Here is a 25,537-nt window from a genome sequence, read left to right on the forward strand (position 1 = left end):
GCGAAATGCGTTTCGCTGTTCCACGTGAAAGACGTATTGTTGTTGCAGTGCGCTATTCCATGTGCTTTTCGTTTGCAATTAGCCTATCGTTCATTCATAATGGGGCCGGCATAAATATGAGCGAGTTTACAAAAAATGTTTAAAAAATATCATTGCACAGTGTACGTACGTACATTAATTAACGTAAATGTAAGTTTTAGTTTTAAAGTTTAGAATTAAATTCCATAATGTTATGCACATGTACACGTACGTATGTATGCATGCATACGTATGCTTTCTTCAGCCTCCACCAAGAACTTCGTCTTCAGCCAGCATCACCTCACTCAAAAGGCGATGGAAAACGGTGCTTCGACTTACGAAATTTTTGACTTACGAAAGACCCTCTGGAACGAATTAATTTCCTAAGTTCAGTCAACAAAGAATAAAATTCAGCCAGCCTCACCTCCCCCCTCCTTATTTCATGATTTAGTTTTGTCCAGCACATGTTAGGGGTTAGGGCAGGTCATCTACTAATCTGAATGTTAGTGATTTGATCCATGGCTGCTCCAGTCTGCATGCCAGACAAGATACTAACTCCAAGTTGCTCCACGATGCATCCATTGGAGTATGAATCTGTCTGAATGTTAGAAAGAAAAGAAAGAAAGCACTTTTTGTCATTTTGTTTGCATTAGCACGAGTCCTGCAGCTTATAACCATGTAACACTTAGATGTGTGCCTGAAGTGTAACTAACTGCAATGACTTTAACACTGTAAAATCTTTACAGAAACGTAGTTTTTTCCTGTTCTAACTATGCTAGCATGATAATGGTCATATCTAATCTCTGTAAGGTACCAACAGCCGTCCAACATGTAAGTACAACAGATATGCTGGAATTATAACTTTTCGGTATGCAGTGCTCGACATATCAAATCAAATTCAAATTCAAATTTTATTTGTCACGTACACAGTCATACACAGTACGATATGCAGTGAAATGCTTGGACAACTGCTCGTGACCTAAAGAAAACAAAAAAGGAAAAGGCTATGAATAAGATAGGAAATAAATATGAAAAATTAAAAAAGGGTAAATTTAACTATGAAGGAATAAAATATAAATTAAGGTTAAAAATGAAATAACTGTACAACACAAATTAGAATGAAGGGTAAATTTAACTGGGAAAGAATAAGATAAAATATATAAATTAAAGTTGAAAATAAAATAACTGTACAACAAAATACACAATATATACACAATATAATACACTATATAAGAATGTATGAAGAAATATAAATAAATATATACACAATAACAGCAGCGTGATTTAAGTAATGAAGTGAAAACAATGTCCAGAATGTCCAGTGTGTGTGTAAGAACCATATGTGTGGGTCAGTACTGTGTGGTGGTGTGATTGAGAGACCGTATCGCCTGCGGGAAGAAGCTCCTCCTCAGTCTCTCTGTGTTGGTCTTCAGGGAGCGGAATCGCTTTCCTGACCTCAGCAGAGAGAACAGTCTGTTGTTGGGATGGCTGAGGTCCTTCACGATCTTCCTGGCCTTGGTCCAGCACCGCCTGCTGTAGATTGAGTGCAGGTCAGGGAGCTCGGAGCGGATGGTGCACTCAGCTGACCGCACAACCCTCTGTCTGTCCTGCATGGTGCTGTTTCCGAACCAGGTTAAGATGTTTCCCGCCAGGATGCTCTCTATGGTGCACGAGTAAAAGTTCCTGAGCACCTTGGAGGGCAGTTGGAAGTCTCTCAAGCGTCTGAGGTGGTAGAGACGCTGTCGGGCCTTTTTCACCACGGTGTTGATGTGACAGGACCATGACAAGTCCTGCGTGATGTGAACTCCGAGGTATTTGAAGCTGTCCACTCTCTCCACTGGGCACTCGTTGATGACGGGGGTCTGGTAGTTCCTCTCCTGCTTAGTGCTGAAGTCCACTATCAGCTCCTTTGTCTTACTGACGTTTAGAAGGAGGTTGTTCCTCTGGCACCAGTTCTCCAGATTCCTAATCTCCTTCAGGTAGGCCGTCTCGTTGTTATCAGAGATCAGGCCCACCACGACGGTGTCGTCAGCAAACTTGATGATGGTGGTGGAGCTGGTAGTGGCCACACAGTCATATGTGTACAAAGAGTACAGCAGGGGGCTCAGAACACACCCCTGGGGGGCTCCAGTGCTGAGAGTGGTGGAGGCTGAGACATGTCCGCCCATCCTTACTGCCTTTGGTCTGCCAGTTAGGAAGTTGGAGATCCACTGACACATAGATGAGCTGAGTCCCAGATGCTCCAGCTTGGTGGTGAGTGTGGAGGGAATTATGGTGTTAAATGCAGAGCTGTAGTCTATGAAGAGCATTTTAACATAATTCCCCCTTCTAGTGTCCAAGTGAGTGAGTGATGTGTGGAGGACATGAGAGATGGCATCGTCTGTGGAACGATTTGGACGGTAAGCGAACTGTAGTGGGTCCAGTGTGTCTGGTAGTGAAGAAATGATGAAGTCTCTGACCAGGCGTTCAAAGCACTTCATCACTACTGAGGTGAGGGCTACAGGGCGATAGTCATTGAGAGAAGCAGGGTGGGGTTTCTTCGGGACAGGAACAATGATGGACTCTTTGAAGCATGTGGGGATCACCGACTGAGATAAAGAGATGTTGAATATCTCAGTGAACACAGGAGCTAGCTGGTATGCGCAGTCTCTTAGGATGCGACCTGGGATGCCGTCTGGTCCTGCTGCTTTCCTGGTGTTCACTCTCTTGAAGGCTCTCCTTACTTCATGCTCGGAGATGACGAGCACGTTTCCGGTGCTGGCAGTATCTTCCTGTCTGCAGCCGTTAGCGCCGCTAACACTAGCATCGTTGGAGTCCTTAGCTGCAGCCTCGAAGTGAGCATAGAAAGTGTTCAGCTCGTCTGCCAGAGTCACGGCCGCGTTCGTCATACCGATTGTTGGTGCTTTATAGTCCGTTATTGTCCTTAGTCCCCGCCACAGGCTCCTAGAGTCACTCTGTTGGAGTTGTGACTCTAGTTTCCTCCCGTAGCGCTGCTTCGCCTCTTTCACCGGCCTCCGCACGTTATATGACGCGGCTTTGTACGGGTCCATGTCCCCCGTCATGAGTCCCGTGTTGTAGGCAGCGGTGCGGGATCTCAGAGCGTCGCGGATGGTTTTATCCACCCACGGCTTCTGGTTGGGAAACGTTGTGATAGTCTTTGTCTCCACGGTATCATCCGCTAGTTTCCCGATGAATCCCACAACCGCTTCCGTAAACACATTGACGTCATCATCGGAGCTGTTTCTGAACATGCCCCAGTCTGCGTCATCGAGTGCGTCCTGTAACGCGGCCACCGATTGATCCGTCCAGCGCGCGACCTTCCTCTGAACCGGAACTTCCTGTTTCAGCCTTTGTTTGTATTTTGGCATGAGGAAGATGGCGGCGTGATCAGATTTGCCAAACGGGGGGCGGGGTTGTGCCTTGTAACCGTCCTTGACCGTAGTGTAGCAGTGGTCCAGTGTCCTTTCACCTCTGGTGGGGCAGGTGATGTGTTGATAAAAGTTCGACGCTGCGCGTTTGAGGTTGGCGCTATTAAAGTCCCCCGTCACAATAAGCGCAGCGTCCCGGTGTTGTGTCTGGTGCTGTGTGAGTGCCTCTTGCAGCTCGCATAAGGCGGTGACCGTGTCCGCTTGTGGTGGAATATAAATGGCACTTATAATGACGATGTAAATTCCCGAGGTAGATAAAAAGGACGACACATGATGGACAGTAGTTCCAGATTTGGTGTGCAGGAGCGTGTGAGAGGAACAACGTTTGCACTGTTGCACCAGTTGTTGTTCACCATTAAACACACGCCGCCTCCCCTTGACTTCCCCGAGTCCCGTGTCCTGTCCATGCGGTGAACCAAGAAGAACTCGGCCGGCTGGATGGCGTGGTCCGGCACCGCTGGGTTCAGCCATGTCTCGGTGAAGCAGAGGAGATTACAGTCCCGAATGTCTCTCTGGAACTTTACCCTGGCCCTGAGGTCGTCAAGCTTGTTCTCCAGTGACTGGACGTTGGCGAGCAGGATGCTAGGCAGAGGTGTGCGGTGTGCACGAGCTCTCAGCCTGTTCCTGACGCCGGCTCGCTTCCCTCTAGGCCGCCGCCGCTTCCCTTTGTTCTTCCTCAAGATCTCACTCGGCCAGCTCGGATCCGGAGTTAAGAACTTCGAATTGTGAGTACATTGTAAACCAATAGAAACAAGAGTGTCACTGTCATACCTAATGTACCCAATGGTGATGATTTTGCCAATTTAGAAACGCTGAAAACTAACTTAAAAAACAAAGACAAAGAAAAAGTGGTCAGAGCAGTCGTGACGGCAGCCGACCTCACCGGCGCCATCTTGTACCACATATTTGAGATAAACGATTTTTTTCTGCAGATGATCACCCAGCTGTTTTAAAACTGCTCTTTCAAGAATTTTTGAAATGAGAGGAAAGTTGGAAGTCAGCCTCTAATTAGCTAAGAAAGCTGGATCAAGTAAAGGCTTTTTAACTAATGGCTTAATTATAACTACCCTGAAACCCTGTAGTATATATCCTGTTAACAGAGATAGATTGATCATGTTCAAAAGTTCCTTATTAATTAATTATTAGTATGATGTTAATTAATGGTAAGACTTCTTTGAGCAGTGCTGTAGGGATGGGGTCTGCTGATGATTTTATTGAGCTTAGTTTAGAAAACAGATCTAAATAAATATCAGCAGTTTAAAAACTTGCTTTAGTTTACAATGATGAACATCTTTGAGATGACTGCATATAATTTCCTCATCCATCACCTGCCATGACCCCAGGTTTGGTTCATGGGTGCAGCCGTCAGAGAAGCCCAGAGAAGACAGCTGAGAGATGTTTAGCGTAATATTAAGAAAAGCTCAGACAGAAAACCTATGCTATAAATGCAATAGCAATACATTATGTGCTTTTGTGACAGGCTGCTAGTACCATAAGGTCAGCGTTACGTGACTTACCAAGAAAGAAAAAAAAACATGGTCAGATATGAGGCCTGGACTGACAGTGAGTGATAAAGCAATGTCCAAATACAATCTTTGAAAGATCTTCAAAAAGCTTGGAGAAGTTTAGCTCAAGACTACTTTAGAAAATGACAGTTAAGTCTGGCCTTTTCGAAGCAAAATACAGTATAAAGAAGTTAGATTTTTGCATGCAGTACATGTAGAACATGTAGTAAAAGAAAATGGAAAGCAGGACAGTCATGAACATGTTTTTTTTTTTAAGAAACAAGTATAACTAGACCGCAGTTTCTGGAGAAATTGTTAGGATTGTTGCTACTGTTGAAGTCGGTCTGTAGCTTGCCTCTGGTACAGCTAAAAGGTTGTAGAGATTGTCTAAAAAGGTTGAATGGAGATGGCTCATAAAAACAGGGGAAGCTACTGTAATAAGCCACAAGGCTTGAGGTAGCAGCTACACTGTACCTGAAGGAATTGCGTGGAGTGGTGGTAAAAATTCCTGTCATATAAGTTTTGGATTCAAAAACTTCATGTTCAGAGACATTTATCTATTTTAGTTTTCTGTGTGAGATCATAAAGAGAAGAAAAAACGAATCAAAACTGACCGAAAAATATGTCATTGTGAAAAATGTCTCCTGGACGATGTGTCCTGGTCACCCACAACCCCAACGCTCCTGCCCTGGGGCTTCTGCAGCTCCCGGTGAATGACGTGCAGCGTCTGTAGTCACCGGGACCTGTGGCGAGAGCGGAAGGAATCAGATTAGACAGGAAGCTGTTCCACAGTAGTGGACCATACCAGGGCTACACCTTGGAGTCATGTCCTCGGCGGGGGGACCGGCTGGCTCTCCACCGCCAGTTGTCCCCATGGAGATGCCAGCCACGGCACCAAATGGTCCTCTGCCAGTGTCACTTCTTCCTCCAGCCTCGCAGGACTGGGCTGCAGCCCCCAGTTTGCTGCATTGGTCAGCCGTCTGGTGTAGACACTTCACCTACCGCCTACTGGTGTTGGCCAGAGGGGCCGATGGCGCGATATGGCAGCCTCGCTTCTGTCAGTCTGCCCCAGGGCAGCTGTGGCTACAACTGTAGCTGCCTCCACCAGTGTGTGAATGCGAGAGTGAATGAATAGTGCAATTGTAAAGCGCTTTGAGGGCCCCGAAAAGCACTATATAAATGCTATCCATTATTATTATTATTATTATTATTTACTCAATTCAGTAATGGACATTGGTTGCACACAGATGTTTTGCTTCGGCAGCAACTTAAAAAATTGCGTTAAATCAACACAAGTCATCCATATTCATTCAACCTGTGCACTATGTGTTGCTACAATGTGAATGAAACATGTTTGGATGAAGTAATTTTAGCCCTTGGAATATTTGATCCTTCATAATTTTTCATAATTTGAACCCAGGACCTTCTTGCTCTGAACAGCGCTAACCACCACGCCATTGAGCTGTCCATCCAGACTTAACAAAAGTAGGAAAGCTGTGCTTGATGCAGAGTTGTCTGTATGTTTTCATCCTTGACAGATTAAACCACAATAAATAGAAACACCATACACATGGTGTTTGTATGGTTGTCTGCCTCTTATAACTCCAGTGATTTTCTTGTGGTTTGAAATCTCGTGTGATCTTGTGAATGTTGTGAGGGGAGGCAACTAACCACTCTTCCTAGATTGTATCATGTCATCTGAACAATAACAAATAAAGTTGCTGAATTTGATGCAGATCCAACATGATTTAATTGCTTTCACCCTAGAAACATGACGTTATTTTGTTCAAATGACAAGTTAGACTTTTGTAAATGTAACAACCACCCAATTTCCCTTTTGTTGAGTGTATAACAAGTTGGTATTATGTTGTAGTATCAAATACACATTTCTTTAATGGAAGCTGTTTAACAAATTGTATTGTTCCCTTCCCAGATGGTTGCCAGTATCCACCAGTAACCTTTCAAAGCAAAATGTCTAATTTCACTGCAGTGACAGAAGGTAAATTTTTGAACTGACATTATGTCTCCACTGAAATATAAATCCGCAGTTAAGGATTGTCAGTTTTTCAGTGTTTTGTCAACTCAATGACAGCAAAGAAATTAGACCTTTTTTTCCCCACACAGGCTACCACCTTGAAAGAGAACAATACAAAACATTCTGCTTAAGATGTCAAGATCAAATTAACAATTATAAATGTAAATAATTTGCTGTAATGTTAGTAACCATTAACACTAAAATAAATTACTGGATTGGCAAACACCTTCCTATTAACATTATCATTAACATTATGCATTTTACCACAATTACTAACAAAAGAAAATGAAAATACCACCTGCATGTAACCTTTATTGAAGAGCCACAGAAATAACAGTGATACAGTGAACGTCAAGAAGTCCAGCACTGATCATACTGCGACATCTTGGTTCAACACATGAAACCATCAAAGCAATCTTACGCCAGCTGAATGAAACCTAAAATGCTGTTTCACACAGCCATGATGGAACTATTTAGGCTGAACAACTACATTTCTTCACTTCTGAAAACAAATAAACCAAAATGTAAAAATGCTGCCAATTAGAAAACTTGTACAGAGAGCAAAAAGGAAAAGAAAAAAACAAATAAGGCCCTGTTCACACGGCAGTTACAAAGTACACAACAATCATTTATCTTGGAAATTGAACGTCCAAAATGCAGGAGAACCAGTGAGAGAGCTAAACACCTTGCGTGCACAGCAACAGTGAACTTTGCTGACATGAGCAGTTTTGTCTTAAAGTTTTGCGCTTTTCTTGAGAGTTGAGTTGCATCCAATCCCATTACCACCTTCTGAATCACCTCAAAGGTGTAACGGAGCTGTGATGGGTAACTCATGTTGACAGAGTAAAACAGTCCAAAGCGCATGGCTACTGCATTAGCCACGTTATCCAGATCCTTAAGAACCAGCACACCCTCGATGATGATGCCAACATCAAAAGAGTAATTGCCTGGTGTGTCTCTGAGACATAGATGCCCACTGTTATTATATCTATGGCACTCAGTGCAGTGGCCCCAGTCATGTCCTGGTTAAAGATAAAACATTTCTTTAAGATTCCTCTTTAAACAAATCCCTACACTGGTCCACCAGACAGCCAGGTTAGGTCACTCAGAAGATTTTAGATGTTCTTTCAGCCTCACAGTTGGGCAATTTTTTTTTCCTCAGACAAAAGCTGATGTAAAGATTGATTTCTCCTCCTCATTTTCCTGGAAGTTGTTGTTTCTGGATGATTTTCATGATCAAACTGGACTTGTTATACTCCAGGGCTGCATCCCAGTCCCAATTCCGGCCTCGTCAGACAAGGATCAAATGATGATCAAAGACAAAAACTTTTGATTTTTTGAATCAGTCATCAGAAGTCATTAAAAATTCTTACTGTCATCATGGCAGCTATATCCTTTAGCTGTTTGTCCTTTTAGCCTTTTAGCAGACTTTCAGAGAGATAGTCAAGCTGCAACAGAAACCTTGACTGCAAAGACATGGTTGTGATGCGCTTGAACTCTGCGTTTATCTGAAACGACATGAAATTATTTTAAAATAATGGCAGGTACTAGGCATGGTTAGTCATCTGGGCTCTGCTATGCACACTTCCTAATAAAGTCATTACCTTTACACATCAACACATGACACAACTAGTCAAGGCATTTTTTTATTGTTGTTCTCCTTTCAGCACTTACATTACCTGTGCTGGATGAAAAAGAGCCGGCCATCTCTCTTGTACATTGCAGATCATGGGAGCATCAAAAATGACTTCTTGTCTTCTTCAGTGCAAGTGTTCTGTTCATTTTACCCATAACTGTCTCTCTGTTGTTGCGCCTCTTCACATCTGAAAGGAGTTCGACCCTCATCTTCTCAAGGGACTGTTCACTTTCTCCGAGTGGAAGAGAGGGGCAGTGACCCACTTCACCCCTCTTTTGTCGCTTAACGTCAAAAGCAGGAGAACATTTCTCAGGTGGCTTATTTTTCAAAGAATTCACACATACTTCAGGACATCCTGCTTTCCAGAGATGTGTGCGGTAGTTTGCTAACTTGTATTTGAGGCTCATTTTCCATCCCGCATAGCCACCGGGTGAGCCTTTTTCTTTCAAACATGGATGCTTCAGGGTGAGTGCCTCTGCAACTTGGTCAAACGTTTTGTCTGTGAGGTAGACGGGTCTTGACTACCTCCTGGATTAAACCCTGCAAAATGTCGGACTTCAGCTTTGGATCAGGGATCAGCAGCATCCCATTTTCTTTAAATGCGACATGGGCCTTCGCAAGCTTAGTTTCCGCATCATATATGAAACGGGGAATGCAGAACAAATCTGGCCAAGAAGACCGTGATGATGTAGACTCTGGAGATGAAAGACCCACAGTGCTGTCACCAGAAGTAGATGTGTCATCAGGAGCACTGGTTGATGGAAAAGAAAACCTGTCTTCACCTTGGTCTTGAGGTTGGCAGGATGTGTGTACAATTTTGATTGTTGCTTAGTTTTGTATTTCTGCCACTGAAGTTAAGTTCACAAACTCGTTGCCAAAAAGTGTGTCCATGAACTGTGGTCGGAAGGGTTCCATTATTTTGCACTGAGTCTTCAGCCTCCAGTTCAGTAACAGCTGAAGGCAGACCAGCAGAAACCATCACCCTCTGACTACTGTCTGGTCCAAGGATAACTCTGAGAATAGCTTGAGTTGTCATGGTCCTACTTCACTGTCTGTTGCGAAAGAATAGGAGAATGTAATTAGAATCAGTTTTAAAACAAACCTTATCTTTTACTGTTGCAACAAATGCATTTAAGACATTGATAAGAAAATCTCCCCAAGGTGCAGTTGACACTGTTGAATAATGTAACTGAACAGTCAGTTTGCAAACTAATTCAAACACAAAACCAAATATGTTTGCAGCACCTCGGAGTTAATTGGGACATTACAGCTCCCGTTCAAAAAACACATTCAGATGCAAACGTGCCAATTCTTTATTTAATGCGTTACATCGTGACACACTAGACATTAAACTACATTTGGCTGTGATATGAAAAATAGTTATTCAGAAAATCAACCTATACCAAAAAAAAAAGGAGTGGCAGGCAGCAACTTACCGAAAAAAGTCGAGGTGGGCAGCTCGTCTTGACTGAAATGGCAACGTTCCTCACCCACGATCAAAACAACGCTGGATGAAATCACGTGCGATATCGTGAGATTTGGCATTGTTTCATTATTGACTTACTTAAATTGAACGTGATATGAACAAATGAATGTACCCTCCCTGCAGATCATGTAGGTTCTACACTATTTAGTTACACCTAACTTTAAAACACGAGGCAGTTGTGTTAAATACACCCAAGATGCTTATATAAATCCAAGAGATGACCAGTCTCCTTTTTTCAGTGCAGGCCAGCGACACAACCTGAAACCCACTGCTCCACCCCTCCCCTAATGCAATGCAGAGAAAAACTGAATGCATGAATAAAAAGAAAAATATCTTCCAACAGCACTGGCAATGCAAAGCATTAGCAATACACTATTATGCTAAGTCTTAAGTTGTATTGAAAACATGCCAGTAAGAAATGCAGGGTATCCTGGGCCATGAAATTAGGAACTGTGCATGTTAATAGATGGACTGAAAAAGAATAATTTTAAATGAATAGGTCCCTCAGACATAATAAAAACAAAGGCTGCATTAAAGGAAGTGTGTGCAGGTGTAAGTGAGAAGAGTTCTAATGACCTCTCTCTTTAAATAAGATTTAAACTCTGGGTCAGCATTTGATTCTGACACAGATTAAGCTGTTACTGCTTACAAATATTTTTATAGCTGAAACACGTAGTTGAGCTGTCAGTTGGTTGCCAGAAAAAAACAGATGAGAATTTTGATTAAATTGTAAAAAATTTGTCTCATGCAGATACTAAAATTTGATAATTTCATAGTCCCTTTAGATTACATCCATCCATCCATTCGCTTCTGCTTATCCTTTTCAGGGTCGCGGGGGGCGCTGGAGCCTATCCCAGCTGTCATAGGGCGAATGTATATATTTGTTCCCTGGATAAAAGTGTAGGAAGCTGTGGATTTCAATTATGTTTCATTACGATGAAAAAATAAGATATGTGTGAGTTTATGGGATGTAAGCTGGCCTTTCACATCCTCCAGGTGTTCCCTGCTAAACTTAACACACACACTGACTGACATGAAACTGACATTTCAGCTCTAGCAGATCCCACTGTGATCAGTGAGGCAGAACCAAGACCAATGGTCATATCTGCTCCTCCATAGATTAACAGATGACCCAGTGGGGAGTTAGATTGCTGCTGTGTGTTTTGTACCTCACTTATTGGCAGGCTATTCCCTGTGCGTTCCTCAGACTGCTTGTTGATTACTCTCATTCAGTTGTTTCTAGTTGGTTAGACCGAGAGGGCAAAAGATGCCTTCTGGGATAATTTATTATCTCATAATGGTGAGAAAATAAATAAATTATGACATTCGGAAATATTCAAATTCCTAAATAAGTACAAAACTTTAAAACTTTAAATCAACATAAAAAAACCCCCAAAATAAAACAAATAAACAGAAAAAAGTTAGAAAAGTTAGTTACAATGTTTCATTTAAATGGTGCCTGGTAACAGATCAAGGTCATTTCTGTTTTAGGTTAGGTGAAGTTAGGTGAATGTGTAATCCAGTACTCTGTGCAGTGGCCTCGGTGTGAATTTAAACAGAGTGCAAAATGATAGAAAAAGAAATTGTTTTTTATTTTGTTGTGGAATTTGTTGGCCTAAAAAGGTGATTATTTCTTACTTAGATATATCACCATGGTAACTTATGCTGCACACCTAACTTGCTTGCAAATTTTATTCAAGACAAACCCAACAGCTACTGATCACTCACTTTTAAAATAACGTCACCATTCCTGCAAGATCCTTCACGACCTCAGTGTTTTTCTTTCTTTACTTGCTCTCAAGCCGTTTAACATAAACCAGACTACAGATGCAAAAGTTAAGTTGAATTGTGTTGCATGCCCTAAGAAAACATCTAAGCAAAAACATTAGCTCAGTCACACACGCCTGTAAATCAGTCAGCAACCCTCCGTCAAACTGGTCACTGAGGAAAAGTTGATATTCTCAGTTTGGCGAGTGGTTGTTGGCCGTTAATATTCAAATGAGAATTTTCTTTGCGTTTGTAAAGACAAAACTCATATTTTTAAAAACTGGTAAAATAATTACTAAAATCACCCAGATAATGGAAAGAATCACTCGATATGTGGAACTTTGCTTCATAGCTATTTCATAGGCTTCACTTTCAGTTTGCAGCTTTCACAAATGGTTGAGTTGAAAAAGATCTGAGTTGATCAAATCTGTGATCGACAGTTTTCAGCCCCAGAAAGCCTGACTCATGCTGAGTAAGTAAATGGTAAATGGCCTGTATTTGTATAGCGCTTTTCTAGTCCCTAAGGACCCCAAAGCGCTTTACACAACCTGTCATCCACCCATTCACGCACACATTCACACACTGGTGATGGCAAGCTACAATGTAGCCACAGCCACCCTGGGGCGCACTGACAGAGGCGAGGCTGCCGGACACTGGCGCCACCGGGCCCTCTGACCACCACCAGGCGGCAACGGGTGAAGTGTCTTGCCCAAGGACACAACGACCGAGACTGTCCAAGCCGGGGCTCGAACCGGCAACCTTCCGATTACAAGGCGAACTCCCAAGTCTTGAGCCACGATCGCCCCAGTAAACCATTGTTATACGAATTGACCACTTGGGGGTGATGGAGGAAGACAGAAGAAACTTTGCAAGAGAGCCAGAGAAAAGGCGAGTGAAGAAACACTCAGACCTACAGCGGTGGATTCACTGAGGAATCAGCAGCACCAGATCCAAGCCCTGACTATAAGATTTATCCAAAAGAAAAGTTGTAAACTTAATCTTAAAAGTAGAGAACGTGTTTGTCAACTGAATCCAAACTGGGAGCTTGTTCCACAAAAGAGGCGGCTGAAAGCTGAAGCCCCTGCCTCCCATTCTGCTTTGAAATATCCTAGAAACCACAAGTAAGCCTGCAGTCTGATGATTGGATGATATGAGGTTTTAAAATAAGATGGGGGCTGATTATTCAAGACCTTTTATGTGAGAAGAGGGATTATAAACTTGATTATGGATTTAACAGGGAGCCAGTGAAGAGAAAGGAATATGGGAGAAATATGAGCTCTCTTGAATTTTCATTAGATGAAGCTCCTAATTTTATATTTGAATTTTAAATCTTTTTTTTTTTTTTTGCTGTAACCTTAATGTTCAAATTAACATCTAACTGGGATTTTAGTGCCTGTAAATGTAAACTTCTGCAAATGATTTCACTACACTATGAACTTTATTAGGACTTTAAGAATGAAATGAATTGACGTGTCAGTCCGTTGCACCAGGAGCACCTGTATCACCTTATAGTGTGTAAAAGAAAACCCAAATTTCCTTCATCTTAGGGTTAACCAAAGAGTTGTTCACTAAAACTGCTTCTTGGAATAGGCCCCAGGCCCCAGTGCAACAATAAATAACTGCTACCTCAGTCACCACTGCACTGCACAGTGCTGCACAAAATTGGTATGCACATGAAGAAGGATGCTGCAAAGGCTAACTTTCCTGAATAAATAAATGTTTAGTGAGAGAGCTCTTCGCACACTCATGTCATCAAATCTAATAAAAAAATTAGGAATGCATATTGAATTCTTTTGTCCAGGCTTTGAACAAATCAACTCACTTAGAACTGGTAGTAACTAAGAAATTCTTATTGCATTTGCATAACTTTTTGCTGTGTCGTGAAAAAGCAGTAGAATGAACCCCTAAAGCTTTTCTCTCCTTTTTCCAAATGGATGGAGACAAAAAGCAGAGCAGTATTTAAAGTAGGTACAGCAGATGATTTAATGACACAAATCAGCCATGCACATTGTGTGCAAGCATTACCTAACAGCATAAACCAATGCAGTACAATACAGTGTTGAAACATGACCAACAACTCCATGAAATGCTAATTTTGCTGTGTAATCATATCATTGACTTAAAAAAAAAAATTCTCTGCAACCAAGTAATGCTGAGCGTGTAAAGATCTGCCAACATGACTTGTAACACCATTACTGTAGCAGTTACCCTTCACTAAGTCAAAGTGAGTAAACAAAGCAGCTTCACCTACTAGAAACAGAAAGCTATATGTGATAGATTTATAGCCAAAATATTCAACAGTTTTATAGTGAAACTGTGCTTTCTATAAACTCTTGAACTGCAGTCTGTTTTGTTGCATATAAATATACAATTTTTAGAGGTATAGCACAATAAAGTAGGCTGATGCATTTGTTATGTCATTGTCTCTTTATTATATGATGTAATCATGGAATGGGAGACAGTGTCAGGGACTATAAAGGCAGAACGAGGGTGTATATGCCCGAGGTATTGGTTCTGATGGACCACAGGTTCCTGCTAGAGGGGAGTATCTAAGTCTCTTATGGAAGGCAGATCTGCCTTTGTCCTTGCATTGGCAGATGATGGTGGAAGAAGTGAGGATGGATTTCAAGATGTAGGAGTAAAACTGCACCATCAGGCTGTAGTTCTTCAGTTGGCATTGGAAGTAAATCCTTTACTGTGCCATGTTGATAAGTGAACTGATGTTTTGCTCGCACTTCAGTTCCCAGGAAGTTTAAGGAGTTCACTGTCTCTACTGAAAGGCATGTATATTAGTGATGGGATTTCCGGCTCTTTTTAGAGATCCGGCTCTTTCGGCTCCGACCGGCTCTTCAGGTTGTTTTGTTGCTTTAATTAATTTATTATTAACAATAATGTAAAATTATGCACAAAAGGAATTGCTAACGTAAAAAAAAGTGGTTTTATTTATATATGTTTATATATAAATATATGCGGTGGCCCCTAGAGACAAAACACGTACAAACTCCAAAACACATTTCTAGCGTTAACTGAACTTCAAAACAGAGCTACTAGATCACTTAAATTACACAATTGAAAGCATATGTGTATTGTTTGTGTATTTATACACAAGCACTCATATATATTCAAATAATTTAAAAAAAAAAAGTTCATTTACCTGTTACTACCACACACCAAATCCGGTCGTTGGTACTTGCTGGCTTGTGTAGCCACTAGGTAACAAAAGCTCCACACTGCCCCCTAGCATCCTGGAACACTGCTGTTGTCTTTTGTACGTGTTTTGTCTCTAGGGGCCACTGTAAATATACTTTTATTTATTCACTCCACATAAAATGTAATAAATAAATCATATAATATAAAAAGCAATTATTCACATTTCAACTTTTAACTATTTAAAATTTCAGCTTTTTCCTTTTACAAATTTAAAGTGAAACAACACAAAACACTGCAAACCACAACACAATTAAATATAAATTATAATATGAAAACAAAAAGAACATGCATATTCTCTGTCATATGGACCTGCATGAACAAACTTTCTGAATCCTTTATCATCTGCAACTGAATATAGTTGTGGATGATTACTATACCTTTCTAATGTGACGTTGTTGTTCCTGGCTCTCTCTCTCCCTCCCGCTCTGTTCCTGTGCTACTCAGCCTGTAACTACCGCCCCTCCCCCCCCTGCTCAGCGTAAAGCACGAGGCTTGCGTTCGGAGTGAAGCGGAAAAAAGTGCGAGAGAGAGAGAGAAAGAAAAAACACCCACGGCTCGCAATAAGGAGCCGGCTCGTGTCGTTCACGTCAAAGATCCGGCTCTAAGAGCCATTTCGTTTGCGACCGACACATCACTAATGTATATGCAGTGTTGGGAAGGTTACTTTTAAAATGTATTCCACTACAGATTACAGATTACATGTCCCAAAATGTATTTTGTAATGTATTCCGTTACATTACTCAATGAGAGTAACGTATTCTGAATACTTTGGATTACTTAATATATTATCATGCTTTTTACAACTACATGAATGCACTACTGCTGTGTGATTTATTACTATTACTGAAGGCTACTCTCCACACCAACACCAACTAGATGTTTAAACCTTAATATAAATGAGTAACAGTAGGTGGACATTAGGTAAGGCTGCACTTTTTGCAGCGATCTCATATAGAAAACTATTCCTCGCGTATATAAAACAGGTCCGCGGCTCCAAACCGTAGTAAAGGGACCTCTGGCTGATACGTCGGGTTCGTGTCGGGCTCGTAGCTGAAAACTAGCTTTACTTTGTTGTCTGGGTCAACTTTGCTAGCGAGAGACAGAGAGAGGCGTTGAAAGGCTGCTGCAACTGAACTTATTGTTTCGGAGGAAAACACGAACACAGTGTGCAGTCGAGTCTTAACAGCTTACTCACAGCTGGGCTACACTGCCCATGAGGCTCCATTCTTTAGGGCTATGCCTGTAACACTCTCTTATTGCCTTCATATTAAATAATTTATTGAACAATAATTTTTAAGAACATTTCTTCACGTCATTATGCGGCCGCAAGTAGAGGTGACATGGGCAGTGAGATCGAGACACAGGAATTAGATCCTCTTATTGCGTGTTTGTTTGGGTTTCCACCGGCGTGGAATCACCAAAAACAGAGAGGCCATAGCCTAACATATGAAACAGGAAGAGACCGCCGTGTAATCCACTTATTTCAACAAAGTAACTGTATTCTGAATACCACATTTTTAAACGGTAACTGTAACAGAATACAGTTACTCATGTTGTGTATTTTAAATACGTAACACTGGTACATGTATTCCATTATTCCCAACACTGTGCACATGAAGATGCGATGTGGTGAGGGGGTAGGGACTAATAAGTGTATACTTCTGCCTTCTCCTTTTCAAACAAAAGAATGGAATGATATTTTGTAATGATTGTGAATGCACATGTTTGAAATAAAAATGAACTGAACTGGTGGGGCTGGTTTTAACCTCTAGTCCACAATGAGGTCAGAGTGTGTACAAATAAACTCTATGAGCCAAAGCTCAGAATTTTAACTGAACCACTCAGTTAATTTTTTCTTTCTCCTCTTGAATCTTTATGATTTCAAGAGTAATGGACTCCTAAAACTGCTTCCAGACAGTGGAGGGGCTACACCAGTGCCAAATATCCTCCTATAAGGATCAGAGTGCTCACTGAGGGGTGCCCCTTTGTAGACTGAAGCTTTGGCAAATAAGAATGTTTGTCTGATGCATCTATTTGGAGAGGTACAGTGGGGCAAAAAAGTATTTAGTCAGCCACCGATTGTGCAAGTTCCCCCACTTAAAATGATGACAGAGGTCAGTAATTTGCACCAGAGGTACACTTCAACTGTGAGAGACAGAATGTGAAAAAAAAATCCATGAATCCACATGGTAGGATTTGTAAAGAATTTATTCGTAAATTAGGGTGGAAAATAAGTATTTGGTCACCTCAAACAAGGAAAATCTCTGGCTCTCACAGACCTGTAACGTCCTCTGTAAGAAGCTTTTCTGTCCCCCACTCGTTACCTGTATGAATGGCACCTGTTTGAACTCATCATCTGTATAAAAGACACCTGTCCACAGCCTCAAACAGTCAGACTCCAAACTCCGCCATGGCCAAGACCAAAGAGCTTTCGAAGGACACCAGGAAAAGTATTGTAGACCTGCACCAGACTGGGAAGAGTGAATCTACAATAGGCAAGCAGCTTGGTGTGAAAAAATCAACTGTGGGAGCAATCATCAGAAAATGGAAGACATACAAGACCACTGATAATCTCCCTCGATCTGGGGCTCCACGCAAGATCTCATCCCGTGGGGTCAAAATGATCATGAGAACGGTGAGCAAAGATCCCAGAACCACACGGGGGGACCTGGTGAATGACCTGCAGAGAGCTGGGACCAAAGTAACAAAGGTCACCATCAGTAACACACTACAACGGCAGGGAATCAAATCCCGCAGTGCCAGACGTGTTCCGCTGCTGAAGCCAGTGCATGTCCAGGCCCGTCTGAAGTTTGCCAGAGAGCACATGGATGATACAGCAGAGGATTGGGAGAATGTCATGTGGTCAGATGAAACCAAAGTAGAACTTTTTGGTATAAACTCAACTCGTCGTGTTTGGAGGACGAAGAATACTGAGTTGCATCCCAAGAACACCATACCTACTGTGAAGCATGGGGGTGGAAACATCATGCTATGGGGCTGTTTTTCTGCCAAGGGGACAGGACGACTGATCCGTGTTAAGGACAGAATGAATGGGGCCATGTATCGTGAGATTTTGAGCCAAAACCTCCTTCCATCAGTGAGAACTTTGAAGATGAAACGAGGCTGGGTCTTCCAACATGACAATGATCCAAAACACACCGCCCGGGCAACAAAGGAGTGGCTCCGTAAGAAGCATTTGAAAGTCCTGGAGTGGCCTAGCCAGTCTCCAGACCTCAACCCCATAGAAAATCTGTGGCGGGAGTTGAAAGTCCGTGTTGCTCGGCGACAGCCCCAAAACATCACTGCTCTCGAGAAGATCTGCATGGAGGAATGGGCCAAAATACCAGCTACTGTGTGTGCAAACCTGGTAAAGACCTATAGTAAACGTTTGACCTCTGTTATTGCCAACAAAGGTTATGTTACAAAGTATTGAGTTGTATTTTTGTTATTGACCAAATACTTATTTTCCACCCTGATTTACCAATAAATTCTTTACAAATCCTACCATGTGGATTCATGGATTTTTTTTTCACATTCTGTCTCTCACAGTTGAAGTGTACCTCTGGTGCAAATTACTGACCTCTGTCATCATTTTAAGTGGGGGAACTTGCACAATCGGTGGCTGACTAAATACTTTTTTGCCCCACTGTATACAGTGTTTTGATCCAGTCTATCAATGAACCAAATCCAAATTTTGAAGGGCTGCTACATTCTTTTCTCCTTTTTGCCACAATGTTCTATCTGCATGTAAGGAAAAACTGTGCTTTCTAATTGGATGGAACAATAATATATTATATTTATTACAATGCATGAGACTTTGAGGTCTTCAGTAATGAGGAAACCTGCAGTCAGCCGAGACTGTTTCACTAAAAACTCTACGTCCAGATGAACAGAATCAATGCTTTGGGGTCAGATTTTGATCTGCTGATCTTGCCAGTTGCTATTCAAATCCTGTATTGGTGTTGGCCAGAGGAGCCGATGGCGCAACATGGCAGCCTCGCTTCTGTCAGTCTGCCCCAGGGCAGCTGTGGCTACACCTGTAGCTGCCTCCACCAGTGTGTGAATGTGAGAGTGAATGAATAGTGGCATTGTAAAGCGCTTTGGGTGCCTTGAAAAGTGCTATATCAATCCAATCGATTATTATTATTATTATTATTATTATTATTATTATTATTATTATTTAAAAGTATGCAGTCCAGAGTATCTTACTAAGCTGGTGTTGAGACATCTGAAAACTTTGTGACAACATCCTAAATTTATTATAAAGTGTAACTTTATAAAATTATGTACAAGTAATTTTGACAAAACAGTTTTCAGCAAAAATTAGTTTCAATAAAAACTGAATGTCAAGACAAAAAACCCCTAAAATAAATGGAATTCACATAGTAGTCTAGACACTGTTTTATTGGTAGTCTTCTAATGTCCTGTTTTTTGGAAAGAACCATACGGTCACTTTGTTTCTTTGGTTAGTGCTGTTGTCCAAAGACATCATCCCAGCCTGCGCAAAACTCAGGCCAATCAAGAGTAATGGCGACATTAAGGCCCCGTGAAGCTGCTGCAGCGGTCGCTGTGCTCACCGCTGCAACCTCATCTCACAGTCGTTTGTTTTTAGACTCGCTGTTAAGGTCTAGGAAGCTGCCGCATGGTAGGTGTCGCCACTCAGTCAGTATCGCTACATTTTTGGTAAAGTTTTTTCCACAAACTCTCAAGTTTTTAAACTGGAGTTCAGGACTCAGTGTGCGTCTGATTTTACTGTAAAATTGTGAGTCTGTGTGACAGCTTGTGTAGAAAAGCAGAGCTATTTTGTGCTCCTGAAAGATCCTGTGTTCTGTGCATAGGGCAGTTTATCATAACTAATTAAGTTATGGCTGTTGTGACACCTGCAAATTTGCCCTTTTCTCACTTTGGCAATCTGGCAGCTGCATCGGTCACCTGCACTGAGCTCGGGTCCTTTTGTAACAGAAGAAACAATGAGAAGAGCTAGCCCTCTGAGCTCTGATTTTGTTACTGGCAAAGAGTGACTATACCATAGACAGACCTAGAAATATTCCTTAAAGAGTGGCCTTTGCCAAAGTATATTATGCAGCTCTTAATTTAGTGCAGAAAGTTCTGCTTAGTGCCAGCGAGCCACTCTTGATCAAAGTCATTAGTCTCTTGATTTGGACTCTTTGCTCCTGAATAATTGAGGCTGTGAGAGGATAAAGGATTTGACTATGCTGGCTCACTAGTTAAGAGAAATAAAGATAACTCCTCTCTTTGAGAGAGCAAGAGACACATGGAGGAGAGAGGTAGACAGAGGACAGGAGGACTTGAAAGACGAAAAGAGAGTAAATTAGAGAAAGATTGAGAGGGAGGGAGTGCGAGTCTGATTTATGTGTTGTCTGCTCATGGCTCTGTCCACCGCAGTACTGATGAAACATTTAACACTATAATATCTGTGAAACTACCACCCACGTTTGATTAGTAAAGTTGCCTACATATGCATGACTTTTCTCATTTCTCCTCCAGGTTGTTTCACCCCTGTTTTCTGCCTTTCTTCTTTTTTAGCCACTCATTTAGAGCAGCTGGCACTGTGAAGCAAACTCACTACACTCTGTGTGTTGTACTTCTCATTTTGGGAAGACAGTTTAGTCTGTAAGCATATGTCAGAAAGATAATTGGTGCTTTGATTTATGGTTTTTAAGATGATGTAATGTACAACAATATGTTATTTCTTCTGTTTTCTCTGTTTGTTTTTGTCTAGCCAGATTCAGAATCATAAAATACTGATTCTGATTAGACAAAGCCATTTTATTATTACCCTATCCCTAAGGAAATGATGATGATGTCTTCAGATTCTGATTTATCCACTTATTATACTCCAGCTCCAAATCTGTTACGTGTACTTCAGTAATGTATTTATAGACCATTGCATTACAAGAGAAATCGTGCATCATAATCTGTTGTCTGATGGTAGCTCCACTTTATTCAGCAGAATACCTGGGATTCATTGGCCTAGAAAATTAAAATGCTAAATTCCAAATTCTCTGCTGTTCATTCTGATGGGATGACTGTAGAGGAAATCGCATGCTTCCCTGCATCTATCATATTCACTCTGCAGAAAGATGCTTGTGGTGTTTTGTTCTGAGCTGTTATCTTGTCACCTCAGAATAATTGAAGAGCAATAGTAGAGTTTTACCACATGTCTCAACCCCAATTATCTTAAGGGGCAGCCTGTCTTGAGGCCTCAGGAGGCTTTAAACAAACGAGTTTGTTCAGCATTGCTACCAAATGTTTCCAGTTGTTCTGAATGGCTGGACGTAGAGGTGGAGAAAAAAGCCTCCTTACTGAATCTCGCCAAGATTCTGATCTAATTCTAAAAATCCCTCTGGCAACCTGATCAGAACCCTCTGTCTGCCCCCTGCTCTAGATTTATACTCAGAGACTGTATTTTCTTTGCATTTGCCCCCAAACTATGGAAAAGCATACTTCTCACAGTCCAATCTGCTCTCTCCATCGATTCTTTTTAAACTAGGCTTTAAGCTTATTTTTATTCATTGGCAGTTGAGTCTGTCTCCTTCTTTGCTCATTGTACGTCATATGGCTTTTTTTGAACATGACGGTATATGTGTAACCGGTTTCTGCTTCACCCCGCCGCAACACGTCAGCCCAAAACAGACTCCTCGACTCTGCATGTGTTGTGTTTTTAAGAAGACAAGTAGTCTCTGGTTGATCGTTGCCCCTTTATGTCCTGAATGGAAACGTTGTATCAGTGCAAAGGGCTTGCCGCACATAGGGTTGCCAACTCCCTGAAAAATAAATAAGGGACACCTCGTGGCCAGGGCCGGGCAACCCAGTTGTCTTCACCCTTCCCAGTGTGGTAGCTCTTTTTTTTGTGTGTGAAATTATTTTTTAACCATTTGACTTGAATTTGATTTAAGCAGATGCATATTCTTTGTGATATGACCATATGGGAAACAAATGATCATTTAGCCGTTTATTTTTAGCTCAAAATGACAACATTAACACAATAAAACAGGTCTCTTTCTTAAACAGAAGCCTGTCATGCTTAACTTTTGAGGATATAAGTAAATCTTTCTTTAAAAGAACTCTGTCCTGCTTAACTTAAAATAATAGAAAACAATAGAACAAAAATATTCTTGTAACAGTGCACATTTAGTGCATTTAGTACAATTGGCTTCAGTTGAGGTATTATTTCAGCTTTTCTAATGCTAATCAGCTGCTCCTGTTTGTAAACCCGCTTGTTCCCATGATTATGCATCTTAACTCATCATCATTATTCATCTATGTATTACTTTTACGTATTAGTCATCTATTTGTTGTAATCATCTATCCTTGCAGTTGTTTATTACACAAAATAAGTTATATTATCACACTTCTGGCCACACAGCGCTGATATTCACTGCACATGCCCATATTAACCTTAACCAGAGGGTTTAAAAAAATAAAACAATGTTTACATACCATATCTGCTTCTGCCGTGGCCTGGTGGACAAGAAATTGGTTAAGGGTTCCCCGAGCTTTCATGCCCCTCATGTTCTTCATGTGCCCACCACTAGAAGCATGCCTATGGAAAAAGTGCGCCGGCACACAGTGCAGTGTTATCGTGCACTTTCCCAGCCAGGTGTTTTCCTTTTCCCAGTCCTCCCTGTACTTTTGCAGCCTTTTTTCCTTTCTCTGAGGGGAACAAACATTGCTGCTCTAATGCTGGGCTCACACTTTGCGGTTTTTGGCCCATTTTGAGCCGATTTTTGAGTCGTGCGGCCGATTTGGTGATCGGCCCGATTTTGGCCTTCATCATGCATCATGTAGTATACGTGGGGTAACGAGAAGCGGTTAACACCTCACGACCAGCTCCCGATCATCAATCGCTCGTGAGGGTGTCACCACAGCCGCTCACGCGCAAACACGTAAACGTCGGTGAAAAAGACGGTGCAGCTCGGCTGTGCAGCCTGTGATCTGGACACAAGCGATGGAGGCACAACTTGTAGAACTTTAGAAAGCTCATCCGAGCCTTTTCGATGTGGCCTCACAAAATTATCACGACCACAACAACCGTGAAAATAGTTGGATTTACACTGCTGCTCAATCACAGCTGCCTGATCATGTTTTTCATTAGCAATTTAGCAAAGTTGATGGTGGTGGTGTGTGTCTGTGTGAGTGAAAGACAGAGAGGGAGAGCGAGCGACAGAATTTCTGTTATAACCTTCATTTTATGGACGCACAGTGTGAGCACTCAGGTCGCATCAGAGCATCGGGCGGTATAGTGTGAGACCTGCATCGTGACCTATGAACTTCTAACCCCTGCGAGTCAATCGTGCAATTTGAAAATCGCACAGTGTTTGCCCAGCTTTAGGTGTACTGTCATCCGAGACTTGCACCGCAGTGTCGGCGTTTGTTTCCCTGTTGGCCATGCTTGTTGTTGTGGTCATCTGTTGTCTTCTGGTATTTTCTCCGCAAGCGACCTTTCCTCGACCAATGAGATGAGCGGTAATCTGACTTGTCATACTCGAATTGTCATAAGTGTGCTGTCAGCTCATTGGTCACAAAGCAGGAGAGGGGCTGGGAATTATGCTTTCAAACAAAGCGTTAATTCCATAAACATTTATAGACTACTTTTGATTCTCACTGTATTACGGGACAAAGCGCGTCCCTTATTAGCTCAATACGGGACAATTCCGTTTTTTAAGGGACGGTTGGCAACCCTAGCCGCACACCACTCACACAGTATTAGCATTCTGCTTTAGCATTCTGCTTTAGCATACAGTTTTACACAATTTTAAACAAATGAAAAGTACGCTGTTTCCCCATTACACTGACATTTGTGGCAAGTGGAATAATACCACAGAAACACTGTTACATATGTGCTATGGCTGGAATTGCAATGTGTTTGAGGAGCAGTATGTTTAGCCTAACACGTATTTTGCAAATTTCTGTTTATCCCCTTGTTTATTTTTATCCATGTTTTTGTGCACCGTTTTGGCCAATGTGTGATTTTTTAAATGTGCTTTATAACTGACTCTCCTCAGCTGAACCAGCTGACTGACAATGTCTGGTTCTGCCGGAGGTTTCTTCCTGTTAAAAGGGAGTTTTTCCTTCCCACTGTTGCCAAAGTGCTGCTCATAGGGGGTCATATGATTGTTGGGTTTTTTTCTCTGTATCTATGAAGCGCCTTGAGGCGACTTATGTTGTGATTTGGCACTATATAAATAAAATTGAATTGAATTGAATTGAATTAATTTTCTTATTCATAAAGTCACTTTCAAAGTGCATAGTGGAGAAAATTAATTTGTAGAAGATTTATTTTTACAAACACTGAAATAAGGATGGTGACAGCTATTATATCATCGATTTATTATTTATGTGTTAAACAGTCACACTGATGTAACAGATCTTGAAAATTATTTATTTAAATGTATTTAAAACGATGTTTTAAAAGCAGCTGCCGACAATCTGTTGGTAATCTGATTACATTTCATGCTGAAATGTAATTGATGTCAAACAACATTGTGAAGGTTCAAATTCTGAGAGGATTCAGCTCGGATCATTTCCCAGCTCATCCTGTCTGGATCCATTTTGGATCCATTCATAGTGGCTTTATTTTTTTAAACTGAGCTGAGGGTGGATCCGCCCACAGTCTGATGTTATCTGGGTAACTTCTCTCCCAGGACCATTAGTTTCTCCACATTCTGTCATATCAGGTTACACCTGAGTGATTAGATTTAAAATCAAATGTAAAATTAGCCTTTTGATCTGATCAAAGATCAAGCTAGCTAAATGATACATGAACATTAAACTAAATTGATATATTACAGATAGGGGTGCAACGATACACAAAATTCACGGTTCGGTTCGATACTTTGGTGTCACGGTTCAATATTTTTTCGATACAAAATAATGTTCATGCCTTTTTAATTTGTCATTTATTAAAATTCTAAATATATATTTTAACTCAAAAGTAGTTTTTAAATTTAATGTTGCTGAAACAACAAAGTAATAAAAAAATCTATCTGATCAAGAAATCACTCATCTTTGGAAAAGAGAGTTTATTACAGAGAAATGTCTCTTTCCAAAATAAAAGCTATACTATACGCTTCTTCTGGGCTATATTCTCAGCAGCATATTAAACATATCAGGTCCCCATAAGGAGAATCCTGTGCTAACGGCTGTCTAAATGACTCGGCTAAAGTTTGTAGCATGCGTGCTTGTTGTTTTTGTCTGCTTCCACTTGTCTTTGCACTAGGATGCTGTCGGAGTAAATGTGCAGTCATATTCGTTGTGTTCCCACTAGTGCTGTCAGCGTTAATCTGAAATGACGTTAACGCCACAACACAGCAAATCTCCATTAAAGAGCTACCCTTGATCGCCCCGTGCGTGGGGCTGGACGGCGTCAACACGTTAACGAGCTAACTGCGCTAACACACTAGCTCCCACCCATGTAATTGAGCATTG

The 25,537-nt window shown here is 41.5% G+C and overlaps 1 protein-coding gene across 8 annotated transcripts in view; it reads left to right on the forward strand.

Moving 5' to 3' along the window:
* Window positions 1–25,537, forward strand: part of LOC309705044 (multiple epidermal growth factor-like domains protein 11) — a 245,181-nt gene that overhangs the window by 125,272 nt on the left and 94,372 nt on the right. The gene's annotated exons all lie outside the window — the stretch shown is intronic.

Source organism: Aulonocara stuartgranti (genome assembly GCF_965226115.1).
Source record: "Aulonocara stuartgranti genome assembly, chromosome: 1".
Lineage (NCBI taxonomy): Eukaryota > Metazoa > Chordata > Actinopteri > Cichliformes > Cichlidae > Aulonocara > Aulonocara stuartgranti.